The sequence below is a fragment of the Stenella coeruleoalba genome (genome assembly GCF_951394435.1).
Source record: "Stenella coeruleoalba genome assembly, chromosome: 4".
Lineage (NCBI taxonomy): Eukaryota > Metazoa > Chordata > Mammalia > Artiodactyla > Delphinidae > Stenella > Stenella coeruleoalba.
In genome coordinates, this window is record NC_137149.1 from 19297850 (window position 1) to 19313134 (window position 15285).

A 15285-nucleotide genomic window follows, 5' to 3' on the forward strand; every position below is an offset into this window, starting at 1 on the left:
GGAATAAAAAACAAATTGGTTGTTTCCTCTTCCTCTTCCCTTCCTGAACATTTCAGTCTAAAAGCCATAACGTGGGACTTACCTCGTGGCACAGTGGTTACGAATCTGCCTGCCAATGCAGGGAACACGGGTTTGAGCCCTGGTCCGGGAAGATCCCACAGGGATCTTTCCCGCAGGGAAAGTCAAGATGAGCCTTGTTTTCCAGAAAGGAAAGAAGTATTCAAAGAACGATGGGAACATGTCAAAAGGACATAAAAACCAGAGGCTCCCACTGGCAAAATCTGGGACAATTTAAGCAGTAAAATAAATAACAGTAATAAATTACAACCCATTTAATAAATACAAATCTATAAGTCCATACGAATATAAATAATCAATTAAATTTTGATGAGCAACAGGATACTCATATCATCTCAAAATAACTGCCCCCCAAAATAATTATTAATGACAAAGGGAAAAAGAGGAACTCTGAAAAACCTGGCAACTAATTAAGTGATCAAAGTAAACACCATCAATATAGGGACAAATCAAAATCGTGCAACTTTTAATAGAAGAAAACAGCCTCACTTCCTTGATATTCCTGCCAAAGATACATAACCTGAATCTAATCTATCTTGCCTCTCTCTCCTGAATCATAATGACAATAGAGATTGTTTTAGTCATCTTTGTATCCAAAATACCAGTGACAATGCCTTGAACACAGCCACTGTTTTCAAGTATCATATCATTTTAAATGGCATTTTTATCTGTTATGTAAGAAGATAACACTGATCTACATGTTTTAAGACGTGTTCTCTCAATATTTTCATGATTCACCTATATTCTTCTCTTCATTCTTCCTGAAATCCATGGTACTCATTTCAAAACTGCTGTCCACATTAGAAAAGAAATTGTGGCAATTAATATTTTAGTGGCATACAAAGAAAAGCATGAAAATGTGAAACAGTTTAATCAAACACAGCAACAACCAGAGATTTATCAAAGTCCCTAATTTAATACCACCACTACTACCAACATTCTTAGAAATAGCTTTCCAAAAAAGATTACTTTTCAAAATGAATTATCTGTAAAATCTTTTCAAATACTACATTCAACCTATTTTCTCTTCCACTAGCATGAAGGAATAAAACTATCTAACATCTAATACTTGCATCATCAGACTTTTAAAGATAGAACTCCAAATCTTGATTGGTCCTACAAGAATAGAGGTCATCCTACAAGTCAATACAAAAAATACAAATAATCTGATAGAAAAATGAGAAAATATATAAACAGGCAATTCACAGAGAAAGATAATCAATATCACTAGCAATCGGGGATAATCACAATTTATCACCCACTATAAGCGAAAATTAGACTGAAAACTATATTGGCAAAAGTATGGGGAAATGGGCACTTATACAGTTGATGGGAGTAAACTGCCTTTATGAAGACCAATTTATCAGATACTATAAAAATGTACATGCCTTGACTTGAATATTTCAGTTCTAAGGCTCTATTTATTTCTCAGAAATACTTAGACACAAAGATGTTTTTTCAAGGACAATCACTGCAACATTATATATCACACTGAGAAAACAGAAAAAATGTCAATTAATAGGAAAATAGTTAAATAAATTATGGTACACTCTTACCATATAAATACTATTACCATGTGAAATAATATGCAGCCTTTTTAAAAGAATAAAATAGCTCTATAGGGGATAATACAGAGAAATGTCCAGGATACATGTAATGTTAGCAGGAGAAAAGCAAGTTGAGCAAAAAGATGTATAGTATTCCACTTACATTTTTAAAAAAGACTATCCATTATGTGTATTACATATATACACCATATAGATACACTACATATGCATGTACATATATGGCGTATGTATATGTATATACTTTTATTAATCTGCAAAAACATTAGCTAAGCCATTTCCTCCGAGAGCAGTGGGAGGAGATTTGGGGGAGGGAAAAGAATCAGTAAAGCAGGACTTTCACTTTTACTCTTGATAACTAAGTATTATTTAAATGTTTTACAATTGGCTTGTAATTCTTCCATAATTTAAAAAGAAAAAAGGGAGGTGGTGGCTGGAAGGCACGACATGACAGGTGAGAAAGGGGCTTTTTTTGCCTAAGCACACACCCCTTGGCCTCTCCTTATAACTATGGCCAAGGAATAGGTGTTTCCCAACCCAAAAATATCAACTTGATCTTCTGTCATTCTACCATCATGTCTTTCCTTCTACGGTTCTTAAATCTTTGTCTTTTTGAAAAATTATAATGCAAATACCAATCAATATGAAACTCAAAGCCTTCATCAGAACATCAGAAAGGGCTTCCCTGGTGGCGCAGTGGTTGAGAGTCCGCCTGCCGATGCAGGGGACACGGGTTCGTGCCCCGGTCCGCGAAGATCCCACATGCCGCGGAGCGGCTGGGCCCGTGAGCCATGGCTGCTGAGCCTGCGCGTCCGGAGCCTGTGCTCCGCAACAGGAGAGGCCACAACAGTGAGAGGCCCGCGTACCGCAAAAAAAAAAAAAAAAAAACCATCAGAAAGATCAGTTAACACCTTAGCAAGAATTATTTGATTTGATAGCCTTGAGTGTAAGAATGGAAGCTGAACAGCTGTACTGTTCTAGAGAGGGGCAAGCTACAAACAAGGAAGGAAGTAAAGAACACTAACAGGAAAGAGACTGGAGGAAGGGAGAAAGAGGAAGCAGTTACCAAGGGAAAACAGAAGAGTCAAAAAGGTCCTGCTTCAGGCTGTATTGTTCCAAAAGCAGACCATTATGTGGATTGAGAGCATGGACTCTGTACTAGACCACCTGGGTTCAAAAACCAGTTCTGACATTATAGCTATGTGATCATGGGCAAGTTACCTAACCACTCTGTGCTCTATTTCTTCATCTGTTAAATGAGGACACTAACAGTACCTACCTCACAGAGTTGTACAGTGAGAATTGATGAGTTCAGATACGTAAAGCATTTAGAACAATGTGTAGCACATAGTAGATAATACATTGTGTAAATGCCTGATACTGGCAACAAATGCCATTGGTGTCTTGCCCATAGACTGCTGACATTCACCTCTACACCAGATGATTCATTCTGAACACCTGTAACATCCTACTGTAGGCTGCTGTCTGGCTGCAGGAACATGCTCAGTTTGTACTCAGGGCAAGCCAGAAATGCCAGAGTTAATGTCAATGATGGCTAGGAATTTGGTGGGTAAACACCTGCAGCTTCCCTGCTCTTGACTTGGGATAACTCTGAGGAATATTTTATTTAGTCTCCGCGAGTTCCTCAGTGGTAGTGACCTCCAGATGCCCACAGTGGTAACTGTACCTTAGCATTTACCACACTGTATTGTAATTATCAGTTTAGAAGTCTGTCTCCCCACCTAGACAGCTAACTGCTCTTTAAGGATATGCTTGCCCTATTCATTGAGTGTGCAATATGCAACAAAGTTCCTGGTATGCAGTAGTCTCTCAATAAATACTTGTTTCATAAATGAATGAAATAAATGCATCATTATAAAAAGTACATAATTATGAGCTATTGCCAAAGGTAAGCAAGTATTTCCACTGTACTCAAGGCCAAGAGAATCCTAAATGATCTTTTTCACACTCAAGAAAATTTGGTTTTCATTCACTTGAGTTTAAGAAAATGATAGCAAAATATCCTTTTGATAACCCAATTCCAAATATAACAAAAATGAAGGAAAAAATTAATCATACTCAAATCCCTCATGCAACAATAAAGTCACAATTATTTGTATAAAAGGCATTCACATACCTTCAGACCATTATATTAAAGTTCTTTGAATTTAATCACAGTTCCTTTTCCATAGAGGAAACTACCTGGGGTTTTGTTGTTTGTTTCTCTGTTTTTTTAATTTTTTTTGAAGTATAGCTGATTGTGCCAATCAACTATAGTTTGGCACAAGATTGTTGTGCCCACCTCTGCTGTGCAGCAGAGTGACTCAGTTATACACATATTGACATTCTTTTCTTTTATATTCTTTTCCATTATGGTTTATCACAGGATATTCAATACAGTTCCCTGTGCTACATGGGTTTTAAGAGTTGGCAAATATATCGACTTCATAGCTCTCCTTTAAGCTTCATCAACATTGGCATTCTCTTCAACATCAAGCTTGAATACCTATTAGCACACAGCAGCATTCTGTATACTAGAAATTCTGTGAAGTATGCACTTTGTACACACTTTTGCATTGCTTGCCCATAAACCAAATTTGACTGATTTTACATTAACTGTTATAGAATATACACTTTCTTGAAAACTTTTCAGGTACGGTTTGGTTTCTGTAAATATGTAAGAAATTACCTTGATATACCTTTGTAGAGGTCCCAATTTCAAAGTCATTTATATCTTCCTTAATTAAGAAGTCAGGTAATTGACCCAAAGAGCTCAGTAAATACCAACACAAAGGAACTGCCAAAACAGACTGCTTAACTTTCCTATGGCATAATGACATCCCAAAACAAAAGTAAAACACAAATCAGATGGCAACATTTTTATACAAAATGAAGTTTCAAGAGCGTTTAATTCATTTGAACTGTTTCTACAATGGCTCAAGTAGTCTGAGCACTCAGCAATCTAAAGGCAGTGGGCCTGAAACAAATAACTTTGTGATGCTCCTTCCAATTCTATGCCGCTACACAAATAAAATAATACAAAACAGAAAAGTACCTGCAATTGAACATCTCAAGCAAAAGAAATATGTAAACATTTATATTTAAGATAGTATTGGAATGCATATAAAGGTTGGTATTACCAACTGAGCATATAGTGATTTGAAGAGCCCTCTATGCCTAAAAAAATTTGCCCATCAGGATACAAGGCCTAAAATCCCACCAGCCATTTCTTCATATAGAGTACCAACCAATATTCTCTCTTAAAATGCAAAGATATCTTCCGAGTATCTCAATAATAGCTACCACTAATTATTACCATGTGTTATTAGTATAAATTAATTCAATAGATTACTTTTCTCATTAACAAGCAAGATCCAGGAATATCACAAAAGACCTGAGATTCCTGAAAATGGGAAAAACCTTAAAAAGAAGACAGTGAGCAAAAAAGCAAATTTAGTTTCCTTAACAAATGTGGTCAGGGTTGGCAGCTTTGTGTACATAAAGCAAAATTATATAATGTCCTATTCTGTTCATTTAAACAAACAAAACAGACAATTATCCTCTTAGATCAAACAGATTGGGAATAATCCTCTCTACCTAGAGGACCCTTTCAGCCCCAGGATTCTACATGCAACTAGCACAATTTGACCTATTAACTATTAACTAACTCTAAAGACCAACAGAATAAAGTGGTAAAGTAACAGTCAGAAATAACAGAAATCAAACAGAATAGGCTTTAAAGCAGATTTGCAACGTAAAGCTCCCTCTCTCTATCCCTTCTAGCCCTTCCTTAGCTGTGAGATAACTGGAGCAAGTTACTTAATCTCTTTGAGCCTGTTTCCAAGTTGTAAAATGGCCATCTCTTCCTTGAAGAGCAAACATAAAACTGAGCAAAGTGTTTGACAAGAAACACATTATAACAGTGGTAGCTAAGCTATCATTAATGTTCTTTTTTAAAAGAAAACCAGTTCAACGCAAGGTGAAAGTTAAAAAACCATAAGATGCACACCAGTAAACAATGACTCATGTATTGTTAGTAAAAGATAAAAATATAAAAGAGAACTATATATATTTAATTAAACAACAGAAATTTATAACAAAGAAGAAATTAGTTGATATAAATGACAATCAAAAATGTATTAAATGCACCAAACTTTTGGACAGCATGGGCCATGAGTCTAAGGAGCACTAAAAAAAAAAAAAAAAATGTATTAAGTTAATATGAATAACATAGCTCTAAAAATACTACTGAGATTCTTAAAAGCAGATCAAATACCAAAGTTCAATGGTCACCAGGCAATTACTACTAAAGTATTGATATTATTCAGATATGGTGACCAACGATTCAAACAGTATAAACCAACAAACTAAACAAATGTAGAGTACCTTTTAATATCATAATCTGTGCTACAAAAATGGTTCTTCATGTCAAATATGGAAGCGTTTTTAACATCTAAGAAGTCATATCATTCAATAAAAATATTGCACTTTAGCAAACCTCACTGCTATAGCCAGAAATTTATGCTGGTTCACCTAAATATTCATAGAAAGCACAAAAAACAAAATGAAACTCTTAAAAAACTGTAGAAAGCATATCTACTAATAATGGGGTAAAAAGAGCTAACTTCAACTTCTCCAAATCTAGAAGAAACCATGATTTATAAATATTACCCACCTCCATACAGCACACCAGAAGTAAATACTACCTTCAGCGTATTCTTCAATATGGCCAGCGATACAAAGACATCAACAGAAAGTGCCATGAGTGAAAAGTTTAACCCTTCCACTTCTGCATCCCATAAATTGATTAGCTGTGGGGTTTTGTTTTCACTTTTTGTACTGGCTGGTGAACACAATCTACAAGTTTCTTTTAATTCTTTTAATCTAGAATTCTATATATCCCTTCCATATTGATACACCAGAAGGCATAAAACTTTAAGAAAACTAGCATCAGCAAAGTAAAATTCTAAAGAAGGTTTCTTGTAATAAAATCAGTATTTCCATTTTCTTATCTGGCTCTTAATTTTGTTATCTTCTGCCTTAAGTCACATCAGAAAACCCCACCTAATATATATTCAAACTACTCACCCAATAAAGTAGGGTCTTTGGATATGGGGGAGAGGGAGGAAGAAACTGGTCATGTGTGTTTACCAACAATCTCATCATATCAAGTTCAAGGGAATTATTTTTTATTAGCATGTTGCTATGCAGAGAGCCCAAAAGATCCATTTAATAGCCAATTTCTATGAACTGAGAACACTGCTGTAATTGAAATTGAACTTCTATGTACCTAGTAAAACAAAAAAGCCTGCTTCAGGAAAAAATGCAGATGTGACCTTATACAATACTACTGGTGATATCTGACACAGTATTTTAAATGGATATGGAGCTGTATAGAAACACACTTTCCATATACATCAAAAGTGACAAAGTCCAATAAGGTGAGTAGTTTATAAAGTTTAGACTGTAAACATTTTGGACAATGTTATATTATTCTTTGAAATGTTCATGCCATGGTATTAACTCACCATTATAATGATAAAATATAGCTACCATAAAATGGCTAACATTTATTCACTGCTTGCTATGTGTCAGGCACTGTTCTAAACACTTTACATGTATTTACTGATCTAATTGTCAGAAATAACTACCTACTTACAATTCCCCATTTTACAGATGAGGAAGTTGTGGCAGTGAGAAGCTAAGCACAAATACGGCTAAGACATGGCTGACCTGGGATTTGAAACTAGACAGTCGGGCTTTAGAGTCTGTGTTATATTGCCTCTCATATCATATATGTTCACAGAAATCAGCCTGTACTTGTCTTTTAGTCCTCAATTTCTTTGCTGGGAAAAATGAGTTCTTTCCTTCTACCTCTAAATTCTAGTTTAGGAGCTAATATTAAATGTTACCAAAATCCATATTTTGGTATAAAAAATTCATATTTTGCCCACTATGGCATTTTTTTCTCCTAAAAGAATCCTCTATTAAATCAAAGGTCAGCAATCACTTTTTAAAATTAACTACAAGAGGCAACACATCAACTTATTGAGCCTAATTAGCGGCAATGGAGACCAAACGGTAAAGTGAGCCAAATGTGACTGAACCACCTCCCCACTTTTCTGTACTTCTCTCTCACCTGGATATAAAGGCTGAATCTACATATTTTTAAAGAGCTTATTTGCTGCCCTAAATAAACTGACAATTGATAGAATTGTGATAGTTTTTAAATATGTCCAAAAAGTATTTGATATTCCTCCCTTCAAGAGGTGGAGCTTAAGTCATTCCCCTCCCAAGTGTGGGCTGGACTTAGTGATTCAGTTCTCAAAGAACAGGGCAAAGCAATGGTTTGTGACTGAGTCAAAAACGGCATCACAGCCCCCTCCCCCTCCCCCCCCCCCCCCCCCCCCGGATCATCTGCTCCAGGGGAAGACAGCTGCCTTGTTAGGACACTTCAGAAGCCCTAAAGAAGTTCATGTGGTGAGGATTTCAGGCCTCCGGCCAACAGACATGTGAGCCATCATGGAGGCAAATCTTCCAGCCCCAGCTGAGCACTCAGTTGATTAAAGTCCCAGCCAATCAACTACAACCTCATGAGACCTGAAGCCAGAAGCAACCAGTTCAGTCACTCCCAAATTTCCAACCCACAGAAACTCTGAGATAATAAATATTTGAAGCCACTAAGTTTTGGGATAATTTCTTACTCTGCAGTAGATAACTAATACAAAGTATGAGAAAGGTAATTTTGTGAGATATCTGCAAGCTATCTCTACCCTGATGGTCCATACCTGCCATCTTAAGCTGAACTACCCTCACTCCACTCCTCCTCACCAAATGATCAGGAGTCAGCAATACCACACCAAGAAGGCTACCAATCACATGACTGAATCACATACTCTTTCCACCCTAATGGGAGTCTCCTGCAGGGACTCTGTGGACCAACTTCTACCCTGCCTCCTACAAATTTATCTGTATCCATAATCATCTCCACCTCCTTCCCTCCTGTCTCGGGAGAGGTCTATCTGAAGCACCCTTGACTTGCATCTTTGTATTCTATCCCTTCCAACTTGGTTAATGACCTTGCTCCACCAATTCTTCTCCTTCACTCTTCTATGTTCAAATTCTCTTTTTGATGGCTTCTTATCCTCAGCAAATAAAGACTGTAAATGTATTCATATCATTCGTACCTTTAAAAAACAAAAACGCTCTCTCAAACTCATCTATCTATTTCAAACTATCTCTAACTATCCCGTTTAAAACCAAACTTTCTGAAAGAGCAAGTGACATTAGTTATTTCAATTTCTTATCTCTTAGCCAGTGTGAACTGGATCCACCTATATAATTGCTCTTGCTGAAGTCAACGACGTAACTGACATGTCCAATGGATATTTTTGTTATCCTTATTTTATTTGATTTCTCAAAGATGCCTAATACTCATTCCTTTTCTCCAAACTCAGCTCTTCCACTTACTTGTGACTCTGCTGATCTTCTCCCACTTCCCTGCCCACTACTTCATCTCTTTTGAGGTATGTTTTCCTTCCATCTTACCCTTAAATACCCTTAAATATTAGTGTTCCCCATGCTCATTTCTCTTCTTTTACCCTATGTTTTTCTCCCTGACTGATCTCATGCATTCCCACTGCTTTTCACTGTCATTTATAAACTGTGACTTCAAATTTATATCTCAAGCTGAGTCTTCTTCTTAACTCAGATCTGTATATACAACTGCCTAATGACATTTCTTGGAAGTCACAGATGCCTCAAATATAATAGCCTCAACTGAACTCATCTCCTCCAACCATGTTCCTCAATCTATTTCTCTTCCTATATATTCCCTCGGTAAATGGCCCGGAATCCACTCAGTTTCCCAAGCCAGGTGTCAGATAATTCATTTATTCTGAAAATATTTATTAAACATTAATTATAAAATTAAAAATGATAATGGCTAGAAATCACCCTGACTCCACTTTCCCTCAAGACCACTAAATCTTATCCATTCTATCTCCTTTATATCTATCTAATCCATCTCCATCCCTTAAATCCCATTTACTCTACTGTGCTTCTAATTCTCATTTGCCACGTGGATTACTACAATAGCCTCTAATTGACTGCCATGCTTCCAAGCTCATCTCTCTCCAATTCATCATCCAGATTGTTGCATCTGACCATGTCCCTTCTATTTGTCATATATAAGTTCCCTGAAATTTTCTCAAATTAAAGAGTTAATTTTCTTAATCTCCCATGAACTTTTGAAATTCTATCTCTATCTTTTTTTAATTTATTTTTTGAGGTAACATTGGTTTATAACATTATATAAGTTTCATGTGTACATTATATTCGTACTTCTGTATAAACTACAATGCGCTCACCAACAAAAATTTAGCTTCTATCCATTACCATACAGTTGATTCCCTTTTCCCATTTCGCCCTACCCCCCCCCCAATCCCTTTCCCTCTAGTAACCACTACTCTGTTCTCAGTAACTGTGTTTTTGTTTGGTTTGTTCATTTATTTTGCTTGTTTTTTATATTCCACATATGAGTGAAATCATGTTATTTGTCCTTCTCCATCTTATTTCAGTTAGCATAATACCCTCAAGATCCATCCATGTCATCACAAATGGCAAAGTTACATCTTTTTTGTATGGCTGAGTACTATTCCATATATATATATCTCACATTATTTATAATAGCCAAGATATGGAAAAAACCCAAGTCCCCATCAACAGATGAATGGATAAAGAACATGTGGTCTACTACTATCTCTAACATGGAAAAGAGTACACTAAAGTGAAGTCTGTAAGAATCCTAGTTTCTCACTGTACCTTAAAGTAGCTCTAGTAGAGTGCCTTCCTTTATTAACTAAAATAATATGAAAGAATTATTATAAATACAAACACTTACTGTATGAGTAGTGCTGTTTTCCTAGTCTTTTACATAAACCAAAAACATCCTTGCATATAAAACTTTTTAAAAAGATATGGGTTCAGTGACTTCCCTGGTGGTACAGTGGTTGAGAATCTGCCTGGCAATGCAGGGGACATGGGTTCGATTCCTGGTCCAGGAAGATCCCACATGCCATGGAGCAACTAAGCCCGTGTGCCACAACTACTGAGCCTGTGCTCTAGAGCCCACGTGCCACAACTACTGAAGCCCATGCACCTAGGGCCTGTGCTCTACAACAGGAGAAGCCACCGCAATGAGAAGCCCACGCCCCGTAGTGAAGAGTAGCTCCTGCTCGCTGCAACTAGAGAAAGTCCAGGAGCAGCAACGAAGACTCAATGCAGCCAAAAATAGATAGATAGATAGACAGATAGATAGATAGATAGATAGATAAAAGATATGGGTTCACAAAAATCTTAACTTCTAGAAAAAAGTTCACTACTCTAGTACTCTCCAGGGCCATGATGACCACTACTCTTAACAGAAGCCTGAAAAAATGCCTGACGTACGGTACTCAATAAATATTTATGAAATTAATTAAGATTTTCTCAATCATGTTTAACCATGTCTTCTACTATTCTCCATTGAACTCATAGTGAAAAATATACTTAAGTTCAAACAAACACAGTATTCTATGAAGAACAAACCAAACGTCAACTAATTTTCTTCCTTTCTTTTTAAAACCCTTTATAATATATTGGGCAGATTAATGAGGAAGCAAAAGAGAGAAAAGAAGGTTGACACTTGATAATGAAGCCAACGATTCCCTTCTCTTTCTCCTGCCAATACACAAGCTAAGCACATGACTCAACTGTCAGTCACACAGCAATAGTTCAAAAGTCAGGTAAAATGAATGGCAGGTCACGTTATACACTACTGTCACCCCACCCCCATTCTTAGACCATTCTATCAGGTTAAATTACAATTGAAGAAGAAAGTCAGATTTCCTCTATCTGAGCTTTAACTGAAGACCCAAAATATTTACCAAGTTTTTTTTCCAGAGTCTGTAATGTTCTGTTTTTCCTTTTCTTGATCTTCAGAAGGCCTCTCTGCAGTGTTTCATCTTAACACACCTGAAAAGATCACCCATTTTAACCAATTATACAAGATATTCTGGCTTTATCAGCAGTTCCATTTCAGATTAAATGATTTGATTACACATGCACCTGCGTGCATGCACACACAAGAAGTCTTCAGTGTTAATCCAATATTACATTTCCTTCTTTAAAGTTTCTGAACAAGAAATACTCCTAAAACTAGAATAAGACCACTATTTCCGAACTACAGTCTTCCAAAGGTTTCAAAACCACTGTACTTATGGAAAGGGCATGATTTTGGTAATCAGAGGGTTCTAGAGGTCAAATCCTACCTTTAAAACATACTCCTTGAAAAAGTTGTTCTCTCAAACTGTTGGGTCCTTGCTGGCAAGAATCGTGCCTCAGTTTCCTTCCTATTCCCACCTGGCACACTTTTTATCAAATGAAAATCACCTTGCAAATCCTCACGATGTTTGGGAGTGGTAAAGCATACTGATTAAGGGACTCGAAACTGGAGTACCATTACCTGATCTAAATCACAGCTCTGACTTTCGACAAGTTTTTTAGGGCTGTGGGATTTAGTTCTCTCATCTATAAAATGAGAGTAATAACAGACTTTACGTGATAGGATTGTTATGATGATTAAATAATATATTCACATAAAGCATGTACCAATCAATACTTATTAAGATAAATGTTCTGGTTAATTCATCTATTTTTATACTTTATGTATCTACTGAACTTAAATCAGCTTCATTGCCATGCACAGAGTTGAAAGCAGCAACATGAAACCAGTTGAAACTTAGACGCTTGAACAGTCATGGAAAACAATGATTTCCTTACAGAGGAAATTTACAAGAACTCTTTCCCTTTAACAAGCGTCCCTAACTTGCGTCTGTCAAAACTAAGACCAAGAGGAGCGGGAGGGGGACAATTCTGCAGAGGGAAAATCAACTTCCCTTCACCCTCCTTTGGTCAAAAGATGTTTCCGCTGAAACGTACTCTTCCATAGTGTAGACCCAGCAAGCACCAATCAGAATACAAACACACCACGCCTGGGGAGTAAAGAGGGTTTCTAAGGCTCCACCGCCCTTGGTCCAAAATCGACTCTTAGTTAACCAGTATGGGGTCTCCTGCAGCCCGGTGCATCTAACAAGGCTGAAGCCAGAGTCTGCAGGTGCACGGTCCTTCCCACACACCCGCAGGTGGGCGTCGCCCGCCCGCCATACCATCACCCAGGGGCCAGTTCCTGCATTCGAGACCCCAGTCACCCATCATGGCCCTTTCTGGCCTTCTCATGGGCCTTCGACACCCGGTGTACAAGTCCCCGTGCTGCAGGTAAGGATGGCAAACGAATAAGAGATGAGTCGACGCCGCACCAGGCAGTCGCGACGAAGCCACACCTCCCTGATTCCGACCAGATTGAAGTCCAGAGATGCTGGGAAGAGTGCTGCCCACCCAAACCCTGCTCAGCCGGACCCATCCCCTCACCTGAGCGAGCGCCGGGGCGGCCCGGAATCGCTCTGGTCTCTCTCCGGGTGATGCCGAGGGCCTTGGGCGGCGGCGGCGGCAGCTGCAGCGCCCAGCCGGACACGACCTGCTGAGCACTGCGCGGGTCTACACCCTCCAAACCCGCCACCCGGACCCGCCGCCCGAAGTCCAGCCCGGGGCCCCACCTCTGACACAGTTGGGCGGAGGAGGATGGGAGGGGTCCGAGTTGGGGCCGGGCGGCACTGCGGCTGCGTCAATTGGTAACGTCATACGTCACGGCGCCGGCGCCTCGAGGCACGCCACCCGAGCCCCGCCCAGGAATTGGGACGCCCCGCCCCTTCTCCCCCTACTGGGCGGGCTGGGGGCGGAACCTCGACCTTGAGGCGGAGGTTAGGGACGGATTTGAAAAATCATTTCGCTACCCACCCTAAGGGAATGGTAATGAACTGCCTTGCTGAGGCCAAGAGGCAGATGAGCACAGGTGGGGACAGATCGCTAACAAAAAGGAGACCGGTGCTCTGATATGAAGAGAATCCGCTCTGAATAGAGAGCAAAACTTTTATGACTGTATCAATAAAGGGAGCTTCATTGTGTGAAATGCTGCCACAGCGAATCTATTAGAACTAAGTCTCTTATTGTTATACTACTGTAAAGTGGTTGATGCTCACCATTTTTAAAGAAAAAGGCTCTTCTTATTATTAGCGGGTACACCAAAGCAAACGACTTCCTGGAGTTAGAGGCTTGTTACAGATATTTTGCGCACTTCTTAGGTACAAATTGTAATAGGAAAAGTGGGAAACAGTCTTAGCTCTGTAAAAGTTTTCTGATTGCTTGGGGCAGATGTGGAGAATGCACATAAGACAACTAGAAATGCAAACGGTAACATACTAGTAATAGCTAACAGTGTCAAGCATGAGCGAGGCACTGTTCTAAGCACTTTTTATTTACTGACTCATTTAATCCTCCCAAAACCCTGTGAGGTAAATACTGTTATTATCCCCACTTATTTCCATTTCACAAATTAAAAACTCAGATACAGAGAGAGGTTTAATAACTTGCCAAACTGGAGAGCTAGGGTTCCCAAGCAGTATGGCTCCAGAGTTCATGATCTTAAGCATTACTGTATACTGCCTCTTAAATTCTAAATGTCTAAATGTCTAGTCTGACTTCCTTGAGCTGAAGTACCACTCTCAGTAACATTTTTACATGGGAGTTCCATTTTTACCTCAAAACAACAGCTATGAAGCCAAATTTAAAATAAAGCTAGAAAAGGTTAATCACATGAGGTATTGTATTAACCTTTATTGCATATAAGGAAATGGTGGCTCAAGCAGAAGTGGTTTATGAAAGGACTGGATGAAAGCCAAGAAAAGCATACACCTATCTTAGTTACTTCCACCTACTGCCGAGACACACCTGCCTCCCTTATTTGAATTAGCTCTTTAGAGTTTATTTCTGCACTTCTACAAAGAAATTAATTTCAGTAGTCTTTCTCAAAGTCTGGAGAATCTCAATCATTCTTAATCCTTATTCCCTAGTAAGGCTCCAGGACCCCGACAAGGATTCAAGTTTGCTACTGTCAAACATTCAACCCTGCCTTAAAGGGAAATTGTCCCAGCACAAGTTATCTGGAGTAGGAATACCAAGATGTGGTTCAAGTTCCTCAAATCAAAAACTAAACTGAAACTGAATTGCCCTGGAGCTAAGGGAAAGAGTTAAGAGGGAAGATGGGGGTGAAGTTGAATGTGGTCTTAATCTAACTACTGAGTGGACAGTTGGAATCTGAAAGTTTCTAACTCTTCCTTTCATCCCTAAGAAAAAGGGCCACCCTGTAACAACTACAGATATGCATTAGACAGCATCCTAAAACTGAATTATTTATTTTAAAAGCTTTCTATTCCAAAGGTGTTTAATGTTGTGAAGATCGTTAAACTCTCTGACATTTCATTTCACTCACTAATTTTCATGACAAGGCTTATTCCCTTCACTTGTCTACCACCTACAATCACCTTTCACCAGCAAAGAAGAATACAAAGGCAAATGTCTCCATCCAGAGACTTCAGTAAGAATTGCTCTAATGATGGAAGCCCTCTAATGATTTTGGGTTTTTTATTAACCTTTTATTAACCTTTTTATTTTTTATTAACCTTTTACTTTGAAATAATTATAGATA

At 38.4% G+C, this 15285-nt stretch overlaps 1 protein-coding gene across 1 annotated transcript in view; it reads right to left on the minus strand.

The window, feature by feature from the left end:
• The window catches only part of BLTP1 (bridge-like lipid transfer protein family member 1), a 207766-nt gene extending 194182 nt beyond the window's left edge, over positions 1-13584 (minus strand). The window contains exons 1-2 of the mRNA XM_079919926.1: positions 13113-13584; positions 11570-11657 (exon numbers count right to left, since the gene is read on the minus strand). The gene's annotated coding sequence lies outside the window, so the exon portion shown is untranslated. The remainder of the gene's footprint in view (positions 1-11569; positions 11658-13112) is intronic.
• Between the last annotated feature and the right edge of the window lie 1701 nt (positions 13585-15285).